This window comes from Macrobrachium nipponense, chromosome 31 (assembly GCF_015104395.2).
Source record: "Macrobrachium nipponense isolate FS-2020 chromosome 31, ASM1510439v2, whole genome shotgun sequence".
NCBI classification, from domain to species: Eukaryota; Metazoa; Arthropoda; class Malacostraca; order Decapoda; family Palaemonidae; genus Macrobrachium; species Macrobrachium nipponense.
Window position 1 is genome coordinate 47,146,495 of NC_061093.1, and position 22,903 is coordinate 47,169,397.

At 34.9% G+C, this 22,903-nt stretch overlaps 9 non-coding genes across 9 annotated transcripts; all 9 read left to right on the forward strand.

Moving 5' to 3' along the window:
* The first annotated feature begins 16,197 nt into the window (after positions 1-16,197).
* On the forward strand, positions 16,198-16,269 carry Trnaa-ugc (transfer RNA alanine (anticodon UGC)). The gene has a single exon. It is a non-coding gene; the product is annotated as a tRNA-Ala (tRNA).
* A 433-nt stretch (positions 16,270-16,702) lies between these two features.
* On the forward strand, positions 16,703-16,774 carry Trnaa-ugc (transfer RNA alanine (anticodon UGC)). Its single transcript has one exon. It is a non-coding gene; the product is annotated as a tRNA-Ala (tRNA).
* A 90-nt stretch (positions 16,775-16,864) lies between these two features.
* Trnaa-ugc (transfer RNA alanine (anticodon UGC)) lies at positions 16,865-16,936 on the forward strand. Its single transcript has one exon. It is a non-coding gene; the product is annotated as a tRNA-Ala (tRNA).
* A 90-nt stretch (positions 16,937-17,026) lies between these two features.
* Trnaa-ugc (transfer RNA alanine (anticodon UGC)) lies at positions 17,027-17,098 on the forward strand. Its single transcript has one exon. It is a non-coding gene; the product is annotated as a tRNA-Ala (tRNA).
* A 90-nt stretch (positions 17,099-17,188) lies between these two features.
* On the forward strand, positions 17,189-17,260 carry Trnaa-ugc (transfer RNA alanine (anticodon UGC)). Its single transcript has one exon. It is a non-coding gene; the product is annotated as a tRNA-Ala (tRNA).
* Positions 17,261-17,350: 90 nt separating this feature from the next.
* On the forward strand, positions 17,351-17,422 carry Trnaa-ugc (transfer RNA alanine (anticodon UGC)). Its single transcript has one exon. It is a non-coding gene; the product is annotated as a tRNA-Ala (tRNA).
* Positions 17,423-17,511: 89 nt separating this feature from the next.
* On the forward strand, positions 17,512-17,582 carry Trnaq-uug (transfer RNA glutamine (anticodon UUG)). Its single transcript has one exon. It is a non-coding gene; the product is annotated as a tRNA-Gln (tRNA).
* A 90-nt stretch (positions 17,583-17,672) lies between these two features.
* Trnaa-ugc (transfer RNA alanine (anticodon UGC)) lies at positions 17,673-17,744 on the forward strand. Its single transcript has one exon. It is a non-coding gene; the product is annotated as a tRNA-Ala (tRNA).
* Positions 17,745-20,568: 2,824 nt separating this feature from the next.
* Trnaa-ugc (transfer RNA alanine (anticodon UGC)) lies at positions 20,569-20,642 on the forward strand. The gene has a single exon. It is a non-coding gene; the product is annotated as a tRNA-Ala (tRNA).
* The last annotated feature ends 2,261 nt before the right edge of the window (positions 20,643-22,903 follow it).

Genomic DNA, 22,903 nt, shown 5'->3' on the forward strand with positions numbered 1-22,903 from the left:
TTATGCCGTTTTCAGCTTTCTAGATTTTTTCCGCTGACATTTTGAGATTATTTTCATTATCATTATTTTTTAAAACAATGAATATTCACTTCCTTTACTCAAATGATGAAAATAATACTTACATTAAGAGTAGATCATTATATTCTATATTTCATGAATACCAACGTCATCCAGTTATTACCATGTCATTATGATTATGTAAATATGAATAAAAAAAATGGAATAAAGGTTGTACATAACGGCGTAAAGATATATTTAAAAAAATCTAAAGAGAAAAACAAAATTACAAAAATTAGCGTTAAACTATCTAGACACAAAACTGAATAAAAAAAAGTGCGCATATAGCAATAACCTCCTCAAATCTTCTGAATCTTTTATAATAATAAAATTGAGTAATATAAAGTAATAATAAAATTGAGTAATAAAGTAAGAAATGAAAAGCCCACGGAAGTAAAGGCCACAAAAGACATGAAACGAGAATTGAACCTAATTAAAAACCGAGAAAATCGAGATGAAACTGTTAAGAGTTCAGCGAGAACTAAGAGAATAATCGTATTTTAAAAAAAAATAATTTATTTTTTCGCGTCAGAAATCAAGTAAGGAGGCCGAAATGCACCCGAGTTCGATGGGCAAAATAGAATTACGTTATCATATGAGGAATGAAACGTATTAAAATTTTTTTTTTATTATATAGTTTTAGAAAAGAAGATAATATACAGACGAGGCTATTCCAACAGTACCAGTCAATTAGATAAATGAAGAAATTGACGTACTTAACGGCTAATCTACAGTTTTCTAAAATAAAGCAATATAAAGAATAATATACAGACGCACATCGGTTCTACGTCAGGCATGAATGGAAACAGTGTCTCTCCATCTTCAAAACTAGGCTCTAAAAGTACTTTTTAATAATAAAAAAAAGATAAATAAATAAAGTGAGGTGGGAGCATACTTTTAATAAAAAAACAAAAAACAAAAGTGGGATGGGGGGGGCAGAAGTTCAAGAACCGCCGGTAAACGATTTACGAATCGAACCACACTTTAATTCTGCAGAGAACTTGCTGAAGAACACCTAGGGCATTTTAATTGCTGACTTTTATTGTTATTCCGGGAAGTTCAAGAGTTCAAGACCATTCACCAGCAGGAGGGCAAGACGCAGACGTGACTTCATAAACCTCCTGTATGTAATACGTGGGATGGTGTGTGTTTTCCATACGATCAATAATAATAATAATAATAATAATAATAATAATAATAATAATAATAATATTAACAACAACAACAACAACAACAACAACAACAACAACAACAACAATAATAATAATATAATAATAATAATAATATAGAAAAGTGATGGACTCCTAAGGAGGCAGGATGCAACACAGAACCCCACACTATAAATACCACCCAGCGAAATTGGAGGACTGTGATAGAAAAAAAAAACAAAAAAACATAATAATAATAATAATAATAATAATAATAATAATAATAATAATAATAATAAACTTCTATAGAAAATAAACGCGGCTGGAATAGCCATTATTTTCAATAATAATAATAATAATAATAATAATAATAATAATAATAATAATAATAATAATAATAATAATAATGATGATGACTTCGATAACATTTTACCACAATCACATGGAACAATTTCGGTTATATTCAGTACAAGAAAAACAGCAAATTTCAAAACCTTTAAAATATATTTAATATGGGGAGTACAACATTTGTCTTAAAATTATATACATAAGCTGTAATACTTAGTCTTAAATTATATACATACGCTGAATACATTAGTCTTAAATTTATATTGCATAAGGTATAATAGATTAGTCTTTTAAAATTATATGCATAAGCTGTAAAAGATTAGTCTTAAAATTATATGCTAGCTGTAAAAAGATTAGTCTTAAAATTATATGCATAAGGTATAATAGATTAGTCTTAAAATTATATGCATAAGCTGTAAAACATTAGTCTTAAGATTATATACATAAGCTGTAAAACATTAGTCTTCAAATTATATACATAAGCTGTTAAAAATTAAAATTATACATAGCTGTAAAGATTAGTCTTAAAATTATATGCATACGCTGTAATACATTAGTCTTAAATTATATGCATAAGGTATATAGATTAGTCTTAAAATATATGCATAAGCTGTAAAAAAGATAGTCTTAAAATTTATTATGCATAAGCTGTAAAAGATTAGTCTTAAAATTATATGCATAAACTGTAAAAGATTAGTCTTAAAATTATATGCATAAGCTGTAAAACATTAGTCTTAAATTATATACAAGCTGTAAAATTATATACATAAGCTGAAAACATTAGTCTTAAAATTATATACATAAGCTGAAAACATTAGTCTTAAAATATATACATAAGCGTAAAACATTAGTCTTAAAAATTATTTATACATAAGCTGTATTAAAATTTATATATAAGCTGTAAAAACATTAGTCTTAAAATTATATACATAAGCTGTAAAAACATTAGTTCTTAAAATTATATACATAAGCTGCAAACATCAATCTTAAAATTATATACATAAGCTGTAAACTGTAAAACATTAGTCCTTAAAATTATATACGTAAGCTGTAAACATTAGTCATAAAATTATATGCATAAGCTGTAAAAGATTAGTCTTAAAATTATATACATAGGCTAAGGGAAAATACGCGATCCTCTCTACCCTACCCGACATCTAATTCCACAATCCCAAAACCTGACACCGGTCGACCTAGATTCGATCTTAAGGCCAAAAGCATCTGCCCAAATCCCGCTACGGGACTCCAACAAGGATCCCAAAATGTCCCAGTGGACTAATAATCTTTTCCATCTGGAGACACCTACTGCGATATCCTTAACACACTGCACCTTTCCTACAGCCCCTCCTCCCTACGGCCCGGACCCACGAAAAGACAGGGGAATATGATGGATGGTTAAGAGGGTCAAAGTATGGGCGGGAGTTTAAGTGGATTCGTTTTGGTTGGTTCAGGTTCGAGCTCGGAGAAGAGAGGCTCAAGGCCCGATAAGAAAGGGTTGACTCAGAATGGGAAGAGAAGGAAGAGGCGAATGAAAATAATTGTACTGTTGTTGTTCGAGATTAAACAGCACGGGCTCTTGCTCATAGAAAAGCCCCGTAGGATAATTGTGCGTCTAGGGACAGACGTTTCATTCCAACTGAAGGAAACGGATTATTTTAAGAGTAAATAGTCCTCATCTCGGTTTAAATTCAGTGTCCGTTTCTTCCAAAATTACGCTACTACATTTCACGGGTAACTCTGCTAACTGGTAGAATGTATATTATTAAGGTGAGATAACTATGAATTTTATTAAAAATCTTGAAATTTGCTAAATAAACATTACAAACCACAAAATATACTTATTTTCATACAATAAAAAACATACTGCACGACTTTTAAGCTGACTATAGAAAGATAGTAGAAAACTCTGCTAACTGGTAGAGTGTAGATAATATTGAGGTGAGATAACTATGAACTTTTATTAAAAACATTGGAAATTTGCTAAATAAACATTACAAACCACAAATATACTTATTTTCATACAATATAACATACTGCACGACTTTTAAGCTGACTATAGAAAGATAGTAGAAATGCATATCTAATTCAATGTGCTCTCACCTAAATTTTGAGTAAACAGTGTCATCACTGAAAAATGGCCATCCATATTGCTTTTGCAGACAAGAACTGGCATTCATTCGACGAATTCTACCCGAATTGTAAGTAGTACCGGCTGTGATAAAAACTAAGTGTTTAATTTCGATGATACACAATAAAACAAGAATAATCTTATCTGTGTCACAGACAGTCTGGGAATGAGATGAAGACGGAATTTTTAATGAATCAAACTAAAAGCGGTCCACAAACAAATGTATAATTCTATGGATATATATATAGTATATGATATGTATATATATTATATATAATATATATATATATATATATATATATATATATATATATATTATTATGAAGACAAAAGGCCCACAAGACACTATTTCAACGTTGCAACCATATATTTCGAGCACGTCCTTCTGCGCACCTGATCACTGTTGTAACCTACAGTAAAAGACATTTATATATATATATATATATATATATATATATATATATATATATATATATATAGATATATATATATATATATATTATATATTATATATCATGAAAAAATATTTCTTCCCACAAAAAGTAATAATTTCATGACGGTAAGAGAAGCTTTGTAATCACTAATTATTACAGTCCAAGGTGCTGTTCAAGATGCACTTCAAACCCAAACATTTTTCGTTAACTACGTAACAACCTATGCATCTTGACAATGACAGCAAATTACATATTCAAATGTTATGTATTTGGCAGGTGGTCTGTCAAAATTTAAGTGCTGTTATGATGGACGATAGTGAACCTCGGCTTAAGAGAGACGTCTCCTTGTAATTCGTTCACTGTCTTCCTTCATTACTTACACTTATCTTTCAGTAATATTTCCCTTGCATGTCACTAATACCTACTTGAGCGAACCTGAGACTATGTCGGGGGGAAATAATTCAAACGTCAAAAGTTCTTTTTAAGTGATGAGTTATGTTGGTTGGCGTTTTAAAACTTTTTTTTTTTTTTACTGTTATATTTTTAGCATTTCTTGAGGTATTTACACTTTTAGTATTGCTGCCTATACCTAACCTTTAGAATTGTTGGGGATCGTTTAACTTTTGAAATTTTTAGCGTTTTTTAAATTTTTATTTTTGACATTGTTGGCATTCATTAACCTCTCTATTTTCCATATTAATTCTGCTTCAAATCTCAGCCTATTGCTTTCTATATTATCCTCACCACTCATTATGATGACAAATATAGCAAGTTTATAAAAACCCTGATAGCTGAGGAGAGTATCTATATATATATCATGGTATACTTTTAACTTGTATGGTTATCTACCTATATATATATATATATATATATATATATATATATATATATATATATATATATATATTATATATATATATATATATATATATATATATATATAAAAATTAGTAGAAAAAATCGTGGTTTGTATGTATATGTATATATATATACATATAGATATATATATATATATATATATATATATATATATAATATATATAATAATATTATATATATATATATATAAGTAGTATGTATGTATATGGATGTATGTATGTAGGTTATGTATCGTATGTATGTTGTATGTATTGTTCAATATATGTCTATGTGTATAATAAATATATATAACATATACATACATACACAAGATTTTTTATACTAATTTACTTCTGATAGAAAGCCGCAGTGTCCTTCCAAATAATAACTAATAAAGTAGCATTGACTAGATAAGAGATAACTGACTAACATTTGCATACAAAAAAAGTAGAGTGCGTCAGAAAATGTCAAAGGAAGGAACAAGATTCAGATGAAATAAGTGAATATACCTCCTAAGAAGGAGATGAAAAAGTTATGAATTACTGGTGCCGGACCTGTTGAAATGAAACCTCAGTCTTCTCGATGTCCTAACAATTTTTTTGTATGATTTCCACTGAACTCCATTGAAATCTGAGAAGGAAATAAAGCCCCTCTCGACTCAGGCTCGAAGCCTGGCAGGAGAGAAAGTTATTATTCTTCGCTTCATTCCTTTTTTCGGATTTCCAATTGGGTTCGATAGCCACCGTGTCCAGAACTTTTACGAAATCGAAAACCAATGGGGCAGTTGTTCTTCCGTTCATGTGTATAAATGTCAAAGCTTGAATACCAAAAATAACGGGAGAAAATGTTGCAGTTCCCTCAACGCAAAATAATATACAATCGATGAACCAAACAAAAACTTCTTTCAGTTTTCTTCTGAAGATTGAAAAAGAAATCTACAAAATTACTGTGTATAACATGTTTACTTATAATTGAGGAGTAAAATAAAATGTAAATATTTATAAGTAAACACGTTATACACAGTAATTTTGGAGGTTCCCTTTTCAGTACCATCGATGCCTACACAGTGATTCTAACTCGAGGAGAAAATCCAGTCAGAAAGATTAAGTTACATTCGCCACGTGCCAAATGTTCCCAGGGAAGAAACGAGGTCACACAGAAGGACGAAAACAGCTTCACGGAGAGAGAGAGAGAGAGAGACGAGAGATGAGAGATGAGAGAGAGAGACGAGAGAGAGAGAGATGAGGAGAGAGGAGGAGATTCACGAAGAGCAAATGAAGATGGTGTTTATTTTTTTTTCCTTTGTTAAATCTTTACGTTGGTAAAGCACTGAATAAAAAAGAAGGCTCTGGTTGTTTTGTTTTTCTTTGCATAAGTATTCATTGGATAACACGTAAAGGATTTTGGAACTGGATTTTTTTCTTCTTCCATCTCTGACGACTGTGATTATCGAGGAGTGACAAAATATGTAATAAGTAAAAATAATCTTTGTTATTCCGCTTTACTAATTTACTTCGCTGCGGATGAGACGAATTAATTTCCGTCTAAAAGGAAAAAAACTTGCAAGTTTTTTTTTTTCTTATCATTGTGCTGCAAGTCTTCTGATATCAATGTTTCTAGTCTTTATGGCTCGTCGGAACCTAGAAAAAAAAAAAAAAACTGACAAAAGGCACAAAGTATCTGACAAAAGTGTTATGACGCAGAGGCCTTAATAATGTGTGTTTCTGGGGTGGGGTGGGGGGGGGGGGGGGGCAGGGGGGGTGGCGGGGGGGGGTGGAGGGTTCCATTACAGAAATGAAAACCGCAAAAGGGAAAATGTTCATCTGTACCGAATGGTATTTACATAGGAGCTTCCTAAATAACAAATATATATAAATAAATAATAATCAATAAAATCAATAATAATAATTAATAAGAATAAAATAATAGAATAATAATAATAATGCTCGTATCCCCCCAAAAAAAAAAAACCCCCCAAAAAAAAAAACCCACACACACACCAGATAGCTACAAATAAATAGATAAATAAATAAATAAAAATAAAATAATAATAATAATGATGTACTGTACAGAGCCCAAAGAAACATTCAACAGAATGATATTAAACGATCATAAACCAATCCCTCTAGAGAGTCGATAGTGCACCAGGACCACCAACGTTTTTAGGGCACAGCTGATAAAGAAGGGACAGGTGACAATATAAAAGATGTTTTAGGCATCTTAAGTAGGGGGGCATTTGAAGAAACCCTCTTGGGAACTCCGCCCCCTCCTTCACCTCACCCCCCCCACCCACCTTGAGAGGTCTTCGTGGCTGGTTAAGACAATTGGGGGAGACATGTCTGAACAGCATAACTAATCAGGGTCAAAACAAGGTCCCGGGTCTCCCAGAGCACGGAATGGGATACCGGGATAATTACAACCGCAATTTAGCCTCTCTCATTAGATGGCTCGACGAGACTCCTTCCGGCTGTATAACAACCTACTCGGGGAGTCTAGTCTCTCGGTTATCAAGAGGTTGTAAATGAAGTTCGTGTCGTTTTGGTTGTAATAGTAATAATATGGGCGATCGCAATAACGTGGGACATTCGAATTATGAAACGAACCCACAGCGGTGCATCTGTTTGAAATCTACTTGTGATAATAACCGGTTCTTCTTATTAATGTCATTATTGAGGAGAATTGAATGGACTCTCGAACACTCTCTGCTGCACATTTCAAAAGGAACTTGAACGCATGCATTACTGTTAGTTTATTTTCATATAAAATGAATATTTATTATTATTAGAAGAATCGAGCAGGCTCTCGAACACTCGATGTAATACATTTTAAAATAGAATCTAAACACATGAATTAGTTTTAATTTATATTCGTAATAATGATAATGATAAATGATAATGATAATAATAATAATAATAATAATAATAATAATAATAATAATAAAATAATAATAATAATAATAATAGGAATGGCTTTACATCCGAGTTAATTTTATGGAATCTTCCCGAGTTTCATTATCACTTTTCTCTTCTACGTTACTAAAGGACAATAATTGGCCAATATATAATAATAATAATAATAATAATAATAATTCTAAATAGAGTGTGGCGTCCACAAATTGGTGCAATTTAAATTGTCAGAGAGTACCCATTAGTAATATTATTATATATATATATATATATATATATATATATAGATATATATATATATATATAATATATATATAGATATATAATACCAGGCCATTTAGTGAAATTCGAAAGGTTTATATATTCTAGACCTTCTAGATCCAAGGCAAAAGACAAACTTTGTAATAGAGAGAGAGAGAGATAAAAACACACACACATGCCACACCCATACGTATTTTCACGTTTAAATAATTATACATACGTGAAGACCCCCAAGCATGCGCACGCCACTTTATGACGGCTAAGGGACCCATGCTAAAAAAAAAAAAAAAAAAAAAAAAAAAAAAACAGGAAATCGGCAGCAAACGGAGCGGTTATCATGTAATCCCGGATGTTAAACAAGGTAATGGCTATGCAAAATAAGACGGCAAAATCTGCGCGGTAAAATTGCTACTGCCGAAGGGTAAAACACGCTCCCGAATGCACGCATGCACGTCCCAAGCACGTCACCAGCAGCAGCAGCGCCATTCGCACGCTTGCACGCATAACGAAAAGAGAGAGAGCGTGAGAGCGCTGCAGCTCACGTGCTTGAATGACCCGAGTTCGATCCCTAACGGGGCGGGGAGGGACGATATGGCGGGTGGGGGGCGTTTCCTAAAATATAATATGTCTGAGTCGATCTAAGCGGTGAAATTAGATGTATAATTGTAAGACTCTGCTATGAAGCACAGATGAGAGAGAGAGAGAGGAGAGAGAGAGAGAGAGAGAAGAGAGAGAGAGAGAGAGAAACTCGTCTTGTCGGGTAATCCTCACCCTACAGGGGTGAAACCATTCATAAAATATTCATAAGTTTCTGTCTTTTCCTTATAATGTCTCCAGTTGTCTGTTCTTTTCCTCCTCCTCCTCCTCCTCCTCCTCCTCTCTCTCTCTCTCTCGTTCTTATCATTCCTTCTTCTTCCTTTCCTTCCCGCTTTCTCAACGAGAAAACAAGGGGTTTTTATCCTTCGAATGCATTTAATTACAAGAGAAAATATGAAGACATGTTCCCACCGGCTTCGGTGCAGCCAAGCAGAAAACCGCCAGACGAGCAAAGGATGGAACTGAGGAGGGACTGATGCATAAGAATGCTTTTAATCCGAACATAAAGGAAATTAACAGGAATGCATACAAAGCAAGTTCTGCCACTATCGCAGTGCCTTTCCATAGGTACTACTTCTACTTCTACTACTACTACTACTACTACTGTTGCTATATATACTACTACTGCTGCTGTTGCTATATATAATGAATAATAATATAATAATAATAATATTAATAAATGTAATATAAATAAATTAAATCTTAAGCGATGTGAAACGGCGCTCTCCTTAGAAGAAGCAGGAGAATGAAGACACGGATCTCTTGACGGGATCTCAGGTCACACTTTAACCATTTTCCGGTGGAATTTAACCCTTTTCCGGTTCCACCAGATCCATGCCTATAAGGTCTGCTGCAAGTTCTTAAGATCGGAATTTGGGATGGAGAGTGCTTTAACCCGATAGAATGCGGTCATACTATGTCGTGTATCGATGTCTATCGGTTTGCAACTCAGCAGAAGACAAAATGGAAACATAAAGTGAACTGCAGGAGTAAATAAAGTAATATGGGATCTTTCCTTTATAGTGACCCTAGCACAGTTTGGGGGTCGTTATGTAGGACTAGTATTACTTGAGGGTCATTTTATATATATAGATATATATATATATATATAGATATAATATATATATATATAATATATATATATATATATCTAAGGCGTTTGTTTATGTTTTCACAGTAATCCTCAACGTACTTGTACCAAACACGCCACATAAGTTACAAGGAGTTACAAGGATTAGGATGTCTCAAAAGACTTAGTTTGTCCATCCGAGGAGATATCGTGTGCTCACTTATCTGTAGGAGCAGGTGTTTTTACTGTGCTTATTCAGCGTCCTAATGATTTTGTCTAGCTTTCTTTTGAACTCTTCCACACTGTTGCTGTTTACAACTTCTGGTGGCAGTTTATTCCACGTGTCACATATCTTGTATGTAAAGAAGTTCCCACAGCGGGATGTGCTGTATCTCTTCAGTTCTAGTTTCCATCCATTATTTCTTGTCTGGTTTTCGTTTAATGTAAATAGGTTACTGTCTACTTTTGTTATGCCTTTCGGTATTTAAATGTTGATAAGTGGGATACATACTGGTTAAAACACTCGCGAGTCACCAACTAGGAAACATCCGTAATATATATACAGAATGCGCAGAGTGGCGATATTATAAAGGAGTTCTAAAGAATCCCCAATAAATAAAGGTTGGTTCACGAGACTACTCTCAGTCAGTTGGGAGGAATTCTTTGAGTCAATGCTTATCAGAAGTATGGTGTAAGGAGAGCCTTCCAAGATGTGGGGGTCATGGGAAGCTCCAAATAATCCAGAAAGGGCCACCTTACAGGAAATGTACAGTACGTACGGTAAGTAAAGACCACATCTCTAGACCCAAAATGTTGATAGTTCCATAGAGGTTTAACCTTTACAGTTCAACATTCTAGGACAATTAAAGAGAGATTTAGATTACAGATAACGAAAAAGTAGTCTTGGAAGCATTGAAACAAGCCAGTAATGATAATGATAATGATAATGATAATGATAATAATAAAGCAATGCTAAACCCCAATAACACTTTCGGCAATGCTATACACCCTATATTATAAAAGAGAAAATATAACGGTATGACGTCAGTCAATCCTGACCTTTCTTGGTACTAACCAGGCAAAAAAAAAAAAAAAAAAAGGGAGGAATAAAAGTAAATAATAATAAGAGAGTGAATAGATCTTCAACACGCACACGACCGTGTTCATGACGTTGCCTTCCACGAAATACATCACGAATCAACGAAAGCACATAAGCCTTCGTGAGCCTAGGGTCAAATCAAGGGGCCTTTACACCACCGGATATCATGCACGAAATCTACAACTTTCACGTGGATGGACCAAGACCATAATTACGAATTTCTAAGCACACAATCTGGAGTTTTTTTTTTCTCTCTCTCTCCAATGGCGATGGGACGGGCGATCTAATTTTTTTTATTAACCAAGGGTCACAAGAAAAAATAAATAAATAAAAAAATACCTCAGAATGTCTTTTCCTTTTTAATAAATTGGCGATGGGACGGGCGATCTAATTTTTTTTTATTAACCAAGGATCACAAAAAAAAATATATATAAAAAAATACCTCAGAAGTTCTTTTCTTCTTAATAAATTGGCGATGGACGGGCGAATCTAATTAATTTTTTTTATTACAGGGGTCAACAAGAAAAAATAAATAAATAAAAAAATACCTCAGAATGTCCATATTCTTTTTAATATTTGCCGATGGGACGGGCGATGATCAAATCCCTTTATTCATGAAGGGCCATAAAAAAAAGAAAAGAAAAAAAAAAAAAAAAACCCGGGGTAGTGTATTTTTTGTTTTAATCTATTGGTCATGTGACGGGCGATCAAATCTTTATCACTACGAGTCATAAAAACAAAAAAAATAAAAATAAAAAACCCTCGTACTAGTATATATATTTTCTAAATCTATTGGTGTTGGGACGGGCAATCAAATTTTTATCTATCAAGGGTCATAAAAAATAAATAAAAAACTCTGACTAGTATATATATTTCTTAATCTATTGGTGATGGGACGGGAGATAAAATCTTTATCCACCAAGGGTCATAAAAAAAACTGACTAGTATATATATATTTTAATCTATCATCAGATTGAAGATAATGTTATGGAGGAGAGATTCTGAATATTATAAGCGCATATGCACCACAAGTTGGTTGCACAGAAGAAGAGAAGGGAAATTTCTGGAGAGACATGGATGAATAATGCAAGAACTGGAAGAGCATGAGAGGGTGATAGTTGGGGCAGATTTGAATGGCCAATGTCGGAAGTGAAAATGAGGCGATTGGGCGGGTGCATGGGGGGCCATGGAATTGGGAGAGAAACCCAGAGGAGAGAGTGTAGTGGACTTTGCTGTGTCATTCGACATGGCAATAGTAAACACATTCTTTTAAAAGAAAAGGGAACACCTAATAACATATAGGAGTGGGGACGGAAAATTCTCCCAGATAGACTATTTCTTGTATAAAAGGATAAATCTGGTGGAGGTCAAGAACTGCAAAGTTATTCCAGGCGACCATGTAGCCCCCCAACACAGGTTGCTATGTATGGACTTGAAGTTGAAAAGGGAAAGAAAAACAAAGCTAAAGGGATAAGGAAAATTAAATGGTATGAATTACAGAAGGAAGGTGGGGATAAGAAGAGAGAGTTTAAGAGGAGGGTTTTGGAGGATATTGATATAGGGATTGAAGATGTTCAAGAATGGTGGGCACGAAATGCAGCAGTAATAAGAAGCATGGAAAGGAGCTGCTAGGAGAGACATCTGGTATCATATGGGAAGAAAAGGAGAGTGGGTGGTGGGATGAAGACATTGAGAAAGTAGTAAAAGATAAGAAGGAGGCAAAGAAAAGATGGGAAGAGTCACAGTCAGTGGAAGACAGAAATAGGTACAGAGAGAAAAACAAGGTGGTGAAAAAGGTGGTAGCCCAAGCTAAAGCAAAGTCGTATGGATGTGTGTATAATGAGCTGGGGACAAAGGAAGGATTAAAGAAGATGATCAAGCTATCAAAGGCTAGAAATAAGAGCACCAAAGATATAACACATATCAAACAAATAAAGGATCAAGAGGGTGTAGTGCTTAGAAAGGAGGAAGACATTGTGAAGAGATGGAAAGAATATTTCGAACAGCTGTTAAATGAAGAAAATAATAGACTAATAAGAGAGGATGGGCAAGTGAACATTGGCATGGTAATGTGGTTTTCTAGGCAAGAGGTACTAAATGCACTGAAGAAGATGAAGAATGGGAAGGCAACCGGACCAGACATGATCCCAGTGGAGGCATGGAAAGCATTAGGAGATGAAGGAGTGGATATACTGTACGATCTTATGATAAAGATCCTTGAACAGGAAAAGATACCAAATGAGTGGCGTGGGAGTATATTGATACCAATTTTTTTAAAGGGAAAGGCGATGTCCAAGAGTGTGGTAATTATAGGGGCATTAAATTGATGTCCCACACTTTGAAGATACTGGAAAGGATGATAGATGCTAGACTGAGAGAAGAAGTACAAATAGGTAAGGAGCAGATGGGATTTATGAAGGGAAGGGGAACAACAGATGGTATATTTTGTCTGAGGCAAATAATGGAGAAATTCGGGGAAAGACAAAGGGGGGGGTGCCGGGACCATACATATGGTATTCAATTGACCTTGAAAAGGCTTATGACCGAGTCCCGAGACAAGAGGTATGGAGGAGCCTGAGGGAGAAGATGGTGCCAGAGAAGTATGTGCGATTGATACAAGAGATGTACCGGAATGTATTTGACAGAGTGAGGAGCAGTGTTGGGGAGACAGAAGGTTTTGAGGTGAGAGTAGGATTACACCAGGGGTCGGCTCTGAGCCATTTATCTATAACATAGTGATGGATGTTATAATAGAGGAAGTAAGGGAGACAGTACCATGGAACATATTGTATGCGGATGATATTGTTCTGTGTGCAGAGAGCAGGGAAGATCTGGAAGTGAAATTGGAAAGATGGAGACAAGTACTGGAGGACAGAGGAATGAGAATAAGTAGATCCAAGACAGAATATATGTGTACCACCACTGAGGGGGATGATAGAGAAAGTATTCAGCTTGGTGGAGAGCAAATAAGGAGAGTTGATAAGTTTAAGTATTTGGGATCTTTTGTTAACGCTGGAGGAAGTATGGAAGAAGAAGTAAAACATCGGGTACAGGCAGGCTGGAACAACTGGAGAGCGGCCTCGGGAGTTCTTTGTGACAAAAGAGTGCCGCTTAGGTTAAAAGGAAAATTTCACAAGACGGTGGTAAGAACAGCAATGCTGTATGGTACGGAAACAGCAAGCATGAGAGCAGAGCAGAAGAAGATGGATGTGGCGAATGAGAATGCTTAGGTGGATGTCTGGGGTAACAAGAGTGGATAGGATCAGAAATGACTACATAAGGGGGTCAACTAAGGTGGTGGAAGTATCAAAGAAAGTGCAGGAGGGGAGGCTGAGATGGTATGGACACCTGTTGAGGAGAGATGAGGACCACGCTGGGAGACATACTATGGGGGTGGAGGTGCAAGAAGAAGAAAAAAGAGGGAGACCAAGAAAGAGATGGAAGGACTGTGTGAGAGGAGATTTAAATGAGAAGGGAATTGATGAGGCAGAAGCACAAGATAGAAATAGATGGAAACGGCTCATCCGAAACGGCGACCCATATAAAAATGGGAACAAGCTGGGAAGAAGAATCTATTGTTCATGGGACGGGAGATAAAATCTTTATCCACCAAGGGTCATAAAAAAATTAAAATAGAAAATACTTCAAGGGAAGGGTTATAATAAAATAAGCAAAAAATACCCCGGACTTGTCTTGTTTTTATTTTCTTTAATTCACTGGCGATGGGGCGATGACATCTTTTTATCGATCAAGGGTCATAATAAAAAACTAAAAAAAAAAAATACACCGGGCTTGTCTTTTTTGTTAAAGTAATGTCTGGGTAACCTGAAGCAGGAATATAGATTATAAGACATGATGGAATCATTGGCCTAACCTCAGGAAATGATCCAGAGGAATACAATCAAGGAATGTCTCGTATCGAGTCACGGAATAAACTCTACTTGTTAATTATTTTATATTCTTACAAAAAATTGTGGTTATCGTAAATGAAATTTCTTTTACGCATAGACTTTTATATATATATATATATATATATATATATATATATATATATATATATATATATATGTATGTATATATATGTATATATGTATATATATATTTATGTATATGTATATATATATGTATATATATATATATATATATTATATATATATATGTATATATCATATATATATATACTATATATATATATATATATATATACATATATATACATATATATATATATATATATATATATATATATATATATATAATATATACATAGATATACATATATATATATATATATATATATATATATATACATACTACACACACACACACACACATATATATAATATATATATATATATATATATATATATATATATATATATATATATATATATATTAATAATATGCACACACATTATACATTTATATAAATATATATAAAAACACAAACACGTACATACACACACACCCTATATATTATATATATATATATATATATATATATATATATATATATATATATATATATATACATATATATATATATATATATATATATATATATTATATAATTCACGGAACCGCATGACCAAGCCTTATTTTACTATTAAGGGAATGCTTAATTGAACGAGAGTACAAATACAAATTAAAATCACACTTTTGGTCTTTTTTTTTTTTTACCTTACTGGAAAAAATATTTATTTGTTTAATTATGGTTAATTAAAAGGTCTATGAATACCTATGACAGTCATCCTCATTAGTCATTGCAAGGGAAGATTAATATGCAGATATGATTAGACAGGTTGTATCATCATCATCAACCATTGCTACATGAAATTTATCAACAATTATTTCAACAGAAATTATTTTTGAAGTGATTTAAGTTGAATAATTCTCCTTTACTTATGTTAAAAATCATAAGATTATATTTAAGCTTGATTGAAGAAGAATTTATATTGATCAGTAGTTATTACCACCTTAAAGTGGTCACAAAAGTGATCAAAATAATACGACATATAATAAATTCTTAGCTGTTATTTACATTTACAAAAACTAATTCAAAAATAACTTTAAAGAGTATCAGTGACATGGAGTGTGTTATAAGTGTAAGCAAAAGTTCAACTAGTTACATTTTCTAATTCTAAGGCAATGTATATAAGAAGCCAGCAGGTCTGCTTCAGGCAGGTTGATAGTTTATAGAGAGATGAAACTAATGATTAAAACTACAAAAATACCGATACAACGTAAATCAAAATGAACGTTTTCAATCAATTACAAGGCATTTCTTATCATGGGGGTGTAGCTCAGTGGTAGAGCGCTCGCTTTGCATGTGAGAGGCCCCGGGTTCGATCCCCGGCACCTCCAGTGTTTTCTCGACCTTTAATGGAGTATTATAACACTCAGGTCATAAACACGGCATCAAAGAAAGGTCGTGGGAACTCCTTAACCTTATGGGGGTGTAGCTCATGGTAGTAAGCGCATCGCTTTGGCATGTGAGAGCCCCGGGGTTCGATCCCCGGCACCTCCAGTGTTTTTCTCGACCTTTAATGGAGTATTATAACACTCCAGAGGTCATAAACTACCTGCATCAAAAAAAGGTCGTGTGAACTCCTTAAACCTTAGGGGGGTTGTAGCCAGTCAGGTAGAGCGCTCGCTTTGCATGTGAGAGGGCCCCGGGTTCGATCCCGGCACCCTCCAGTTGTTTTCTCGACCTTTAAATGGATTAATTATATAACATTTCAGGTCAGAAACACAGCACCAACCAAAGGAAAGGTCGTGGGAACTCGTTGACCAATATGGGGGTGTAGCTCAGTGGTAGAGCGCTCGCTTTGCATGTGAGAGGCCCCGGGTTCGATCCCCGGCACCTCCAGTCTTTTCTCGATCTTAAATGGATTATTATATAACATTCAGGTCATAAACACAGCATCAAAGAAAGGTCGTGGGAACTTCTTGACCTTATGGGGGTGTAGCTCAGTGGTAGAGCGCTCGCTTTGCATGTGAGAGGCCCCGGGTTCGATCCCCGGCATCTCCAGTCTTTTCTCGACCTTAAATGGATTATTATATAACATTCAGGTCATAAACACAGCATCAAAGAAAGGTCGTGGGAACTCCTTGACCTTATGGGGGTGTAGCTCAGTGGTAGAGCGCTCGCTTTGCATGTGAGAGGCCCCGGGTTCGATCCCCGGCACCTCCAGTCTTTTCTTGATCTTAAATGGATTATTATGTAACATTCAGGTCATAAACACAGCATCAAAGAAAGGCCGTGGGAACTTCTTGACCTTATGGGGGTGTAGCTCAGTGGTAGAGCGCTCGCTTTGCATGTGAGAGGCCCCGGGTTCGATCCCCGGCACCTCCAGTCTTTTCTTGACCTTAAATGGATTATTATATAACATTCAGGTCATAAACACGGCATCAAAGAGAGTTCGTGGGAACAACTTGTCCTTATGGGGGTGTAGCTCAGTGGTAGAGCGCTCGCTTTGCATGTGAGAGGCCCCGGGTTCGATCCCCGGCACCTCCAGTCTTTTCTTGACCTTAAATGGATTATTATATAACATTCAGGTCATAAACACACATCAAAGAAAGGTCGTGGGAACATCTTGACCATATGGGGGTGTAGCTCAGTGGTAGAGCGCTCGCTTTGCATGAGAGGCCCCGGGTTCGATCCCCGGGCACCTCCAGTCTTTTCTTGACCTTAATGGATTATTATATAACATTTCACGTCATAAACACGGCATCAAAGAAAGGTCGTGGGAACATCTTGACCTTATGGGGGTGTAGCTCAGTGGTAGAGCGCTCGCTTTGCATGTGAGAGGCCCCGGGTTCGATCCCCGGCACCTCCAGTCTTTTTGCGACCTTAAATGTATTATTATATAACATTCAGGTCATAAAAACAGCATCATAGAAAGGTCGTGGGAACCTCTTAACCTTATGGGGGGGTTTTTGTAGCTCAGTGGTGGGGGAGAGCGCTCGCTTTGCTTCAGTGTGAGAGGCCCCGGGTCGATCCCCGGCACCTCCAGTCTTTTTCTCGACCTTAACCCTTAAACGCCGAAGCGGTAAAAAAATCAAAAACTCACCGAATGCCGGAGCCGAATTTTTTGATTTTGTGAGCACGGAAGCGGAAAAAATAATATTTTCAAAAAATCACAGCGCGCTTAGTTTTAAAGATTAAGAGTTCATTTTTGGCTCCTTTTTTTGTCATTGCCTGAAGTTTAGTATGAAATCATCAGAAATGAAAAATAATATCATTATCATATGTAAATAATGCGATATATGGTAGCGAAAAAAAAAATTCATACATAATTGTATTAAAATCACGCTGTGCAAAAAACGGTAAAAGCTAACGAGTTTCCTTTTTTTTCGTTGTATTGTACACTAAATTGCAATCATTTTGATATATAAGTACATTGTAAAACAATAAAAGCAACACCGGAAAAATATTATCAACCAAAAATGATGTATGAATTCGTAACGCGCGGACGTAAAAAAATGATTTTTTCAAAAATTCACCGTAAATCTAAATATTGTTCTAGAGACTTCCAATTTGTTTCAAAATGAATACAAATGATTGAATATTACGATACTGTAAGAGTTTTTAGCTTACAATTGCGTTTTTTTACCATTTCGGTAGAGTCAAAGTTGACAAAACGTGTTTTTTTTTTCTATTTATCGTGATTTATATGCAAATATTTCGAAAATGAGAAAAGCTACAACCTTCAAATATTTTTCATTTTATTTTACATGAAATTGCGCACATTTTCATATATAAAACTCTATGAAATGCCTAATATGAAACGGAGCAAATTTTCCGAGAATTCGATGTACGCAATTCGGAGATTTATGGCGGAGAATCCGCGCGCGGAGGGAAGGAAAGTTTTTTTCATAAATTCACCATAAATCGAAATATTGTCCTAGAGACTTCCAATTTGTTGCAAAATTCAGGTAAATGATTGAATATTACTAAAATATAAGAGTTTTAGCTTACAATTGCGTTTTTCGACCATTTCGGTAGAGTCAAAGTTGACCAAACGTGGTTTTTATTCTATTTATCGTGATTTATATGCAAATATTTCGAAAATGAGAAAAGCTACAACCTTCAATTATTTTTCGTTGTATTCTACATGAAATTGCCCACCCATTTTCATATATAAAACTTTATGTAACGGCTATTTAAAATGGTGCAAACATTACCACAATCGCACGTATGATTTTTTCGGAAGAGTTACCGCGCGGACGTAAGGAAAATGTTATTTTTTTTCATAAATTCACCATAAATCGAAATATTGTGCTAGAGACTTCCAATTTGTTACAAAATGAAGGTAAATGATTGAATATTACTAAAATATAAGAGTTTTAGCTTACAATTGCGTTTTCGACCATTTCGGTAGAGTCAAAATTGACCAAAGGTTGTGAAAATTTGTCACTTATAATAATTTTTTATATGAAAATATTTCAAAACTGATAAAAGCTACAACCATGGGTTGTTTTTTAGTTGTATTGTGCATGAAATTGCGCACATTTCCATATATAAAACTTTATGTAACGGCTAATTTTAAAATGGTGCAAACATTACCACAATCGCATGTATGATTTTTTTCGGAAGAGTTACCGCGCGGACGTAAGGAAAAAGTTTTTTCATAAATTCACCATAAATCGAAATATTGTGCTAGAGACTTCCAATTTGTTGAAAAATTAAGGTAAATAGTTGAATATTACTACAATATAAGCGTTTTAGGTTACAACTGCGTTTTCGACATTTCGGTAGAGTCCAAGTTGACCGAAGGTTTGAAATTTTGGCACTTATTGTTATTTATATGGAAATATTCAAAACTGATAAAAGTTACAATCATGAGTATTTTTTTGTTGTATTTTAAATAAAATTGCACACATTTTCATATATAATACTTCATGTAACGGATAATTTAAAACGGTGCAAAAATTATGTCAAAGTGACAAAATAATTTTTGAGATGTGTCACTGATACTTTTTATGTGATAAGAAAGAAATTCACGCTTGCGCGCCTGCGTAAACGATTGTAAACAAAACAACGCCTTGATCCGTGAACTCCAGCTATCCCCCAAAGGCGCGTGATTAAAAAGTTTTCGGCTGGTAGGCCTATAAGTATTTTTCCTCGAATTTTTAAAAAAACTTTTTTGAGCCGACGTATGGTACGTCCATTCGGAAATCGGGGGAGATTTTGACTCGACGTTTAATACGTCCATTCGGCGTTTAAGGGTTAAATGGATTATTATATAACATTCAGGTCATAAACACAACATCAAAGAAAGGCCGTGGGAACTCCTTGACCTTATTGGGGTGTAGCTCAGTGGTAGAGCGCTCCGCTTTGCATTGTGAGAGGCCCCGGGTTCAATCCCCAGCACCTCCAGTCTTTTCGCGACATTAAATATATTAATATATAAGATTCAGGTCATAAACACAGCATCATAGAAAGGTCGTGGGCAACCATCGTTGAACCTTATAGGGGTGTAGCTCAGTGGTAGAAGCGCTTCGCTTTTTGTTTGCATGTGAGAGGCCCCGGGCCCCGGGTTTCGATCCCCGGCACCTCCAGTCTTTTCTCGACCTTTAATGGAGTATCATAAAACACTCAGGTCATAAACACAGCATCAAAGAAAGGTCGTGTGAACTACCTGTTCCTTATGGGGGGGTGGGGGTGTAGCTCAGTGGTAGAGCGGCTCGCTTTGCATGTGAGAGGCCCCCGGTTTCGATCCCCGGCACCTCCAAAATTTTCGGGGGTCTATAAGGGAAAAATCAGCATGTTGAAACGACGTTAAAGAAAAAGCCGACCCACCATTGCGTTAACGAGCATTGGAAGGCTACATGCAATTCGGCACCGAGATCCAGAGGCTCACCATATACTATCTTAAAAACAGAGGAGGAATTGGATGAAAGTGCATTATTTTTTAATCAAAATGCAGAACCTCGAATTCTTCCACAAGCTCAGCTTCCAGAGGAAGTGGCAGATATGAATAACAAGCGAAGGGAGCTTGTCTGGTACAAGGGTTTCTTTGCTTCAACTTGTTTGCAAAAGAGTTATGACTTTTCCGCAATACTTAAATTGAGTAAACGGTTGGAATAATCCTAATAACCCCAACGAGAGAGAGAGAGAGAGAGAGAGAGAGAGAGAAAGTGCATGTTATACAAGCACCACCAAAGCCCATAGAGAGAGAGAGAGAGAGAGAGAGAGAGAGAGAGAGAATTTCATCTTATATAAGCACCGCCAAAGCGCAGATAGATAGATAGATAGATCGGGAGAGAGAGAGAGAGAGATAGATAGAGAGAGAGAGAGAGAGAGAGAGAGAGAGAGAGAAATGCATGGTATGTAAGCCCCGATAAAGCCCAGCGAGAGAGAGAGAGAGAAAGAGAAAGAGAGAGAAAGAGAGAGAGAGAGAGAGATTGGTGGGGGAGGGGGCTAGGCATAATTAGAGCCAAAGTCCAGCCACCAGAACCGAGATCATTTAATGAGAGAGAGAGAGAGAGAGAGAGAGAGAGAGTGTGTGTATCACACTGCTATAATGACGGATGTACTTAGTTGTCTATGCGTTCTATAGTCCTCTTTTCCATATCAAACGGTGGCCATTAACTGTAATGTAAAGTACCTTTGTAGATAATCCGCTTAAAAGACGGAATCCCTCGATTTAATCTGATGGTTTAAAAGCTTATGAAAGGCAGTTTCCTCCACAGGATGATAATATAATGTATGTTTATGTATTTTCATTTGTATGGCGTTTGTGAATAATTCCTACATTTCTCATTCTAAGAATCTCAATTTTCTGGCGTTTTATTATTCATTTTCATACGAGCGATATATTTATAGTATGTTTGCAACATACGAGAAATATATCATAATATATACCGAGCATATTTTCATATGAGCAATATATATGTATGAGACACATATTTTTATATGAGCAACATATAATATGTAAGGAACATTTTCATATGAGCAATATATAATAGTATGTACGGAACATATATTTTCATATGAGCAATATATTATATTTATGGAACATATATTCACATGAGCAATATATTATAATAATATGTATGGAACATATTTTCATAAGGGCAATATATTATAATATGTAAGGAACATATATTTTCATATGAGTAATATATTATATGTATGGAACATATTTTCATATAAGCAATATATTATAATATGTATGGCACATATTTTCATATGAGCAATATATTATAATATGTATGGAACATTTTCATATAAACAATATATAATAATATGAGCAATATATTATAATATATATGCTGCATGAAACATCTATAAGTTTGAAATGTTGGAGAATAAATATATACCGTTTCTTTGCACATCTGTCTACTGACCGAGAAAACAAGTGTCTCGTGAAGACTTTCAAGGTCAAAGCAAGCCTCTCTAACCTCATGAGGCAAGAACCTCCCTTAGTCAGCAAATAATAATATTCTGAATTAAAGATCTGAAAACTTTATATTAAGGCTCCAAGAATTACAAATTGCTTATCTTATCTATGAGTCAACGCAAAAGGTTTTCTTAACCTTTTGATGACTCCAGACCCCCCCTAATGAATTACCCAATATGGGTCCATACCTCCTTTGCTTAAGTCCACTAAAGTCCTATGCAACTTAATATACTAAGTTTAATACATACTTTAGGTATGAATAGCTAGGAATAGAACATACAAGAAAATCAAAAACATTTATAGTGTTATATAGTTATTGACAAAATGTACCCATGTAAATATTGACACATTAAAATCAATTATATACAAATATCCAGAAATCAAGTTCCATACACCCAGCAATGTGGTTCTCATACCCCCATGGGGTATGGATACCCGCTGTTAAGAACCCTGAGTTAGCGGATAATTACAATAACGCAAGGAAAAAAATGTCGAAAGGTGGGATTAATATAAATATCGCTGATTTAAAGTTTAGTATGTGCCGCCATTATTTGTATTTATTTATCTATTTATTTATTTATTTTATTTAT